Raw genomic sequence first — 1,580 nt, 5'->3', positions numbered from 1 at the left:
ATGATTCGTTGTTCGAAAAAAAAAAAATTTTGACCCCACAGTTTAAATGGTCTGGGTCCGCCCCTGAGTATATTCACAAGTCACATACCGTTATTTACCACTCATCCTGAAATTCAATAATTAGTCATACAAAAATGTACACTGTCTAACCTTAAATTCATACAAAAGTGAATGAGCAGTATCGACAAAACATTGAAATTTCATAAGTCTCAGAAGTCAACCTTCTCTGAAATTGTAATTTCTCTACGTTGAAACAAATTAAAACACCAATAAATTGAAAGTATAACGACCAAATCTTACTGTGAAGGCAACCTTTTCAAATTCAGTGGATTTGATGTTGAAGATCTGTGAAGCCTTCGTCGATCTTGAACGGAGTTACCAACGTTAAATTCAACCTTAAAAATTAAATTGTAGTAAGTACAAGCAGGAGACGGCGACTGAATCTTCGATCTGGAACGAACTCCTTCACGTGATGGTCGGAGACGGTCTTTGAATCCTCGATCCTCAAAGAAATATGCAGTCACGCGATAGTCGGAGGTGACGGGTGGGTAGATGTTGGAAGTGGTGGGCCAATTGGGTCAACTTTGACCACAATTTAAAATGGGACCCGATGTTCGATGTATCGAAATTAATGTTCAATTGAATTCTATGTTCCGAGCAGATAAGTGTAGAATATTTAATTGTGAAAAACCACTTAAATATGAATGAGAAATTATGGTTGAAAGTTGGACAATAAATAAGAGGAATATGGGTTTGGATACCAAAGGGTACCAATAGTCTTTGAAAGGGAGGAGTCTTAGACAATGTCTAGACTCATTCAAAGGCCACGCGCGCGCGCCGCCGCCGAACGGTGCGTGGGTGTGAGTCTGGGTTAATATTAATTAAATTATTATTATTATTATTATTATTTAAAAAAATTCAATTATTCCCTCCCTTTGATAATTTATTAACCGACCCATCAGTTTGCTAAAACTGTGCGTTAAGTGGGCACGAGTAGTGGATGAAAACTGCTCAACCGTCAACTCTCTCCTCTATTTAAATGGTCCTCAGGCTTTAAATGAAAAACAACACACAGAAACATCACGAAATCATTCTGCATACATACTCTTCTTTTTTGCAATAGTCTACAGAGAGTACTTCTGTTCTGGTTCGTTGCCTTGCAGTCGAAGTGCTGCTTTTGCAAGTATCTGATTGTTGTATTTTGGGAGACGCTTTACCACATACCATAAGCACCGTGTGACGGGGTAAAAACGTCTTGAGGACAGAGAGCCTAGTTCTCGCCTCGATCATCCTCATTCCGAATTCTGGACTTCTTTATGCTTTTGTTTTTATTCTGTGCAATTCATTTTCTGGAAATAATATTCTGTTTTTACTGTTTTGCAATAGTTTATCTGGTTTAGCAAGTCATTTATAGAAAATATGTTCTGTACAACAAAAATCCAACAGTAGATTCTTGGCCGGAGGTGACGGGTACGTGGATTCCGGCTATTTCGAGTGGTTGAGATGTCACTGAACATGGGAAGAATTTGAAGGAGAAGTCACCAAAAATGGGAAAACATTGGGGGAGAAGAAGGATGGTT

This window comes from Olea europaea, chromosome 20 (genome assembly GCF_002742605.1).
Source record: "Olea europaea var. sylvestris chromosome 20, O_europaea_v1, whole genome shotgun sequence".
Classification (NCBI taxonomy): Eukaryota; Viridiplantae; Streptophyta; class Magnoliopsida; order Lamiales; family Oleaceae; genus Olea; species Olea europaea.
Note: the sequence above shows the minus strand (reverse complement) of the source record.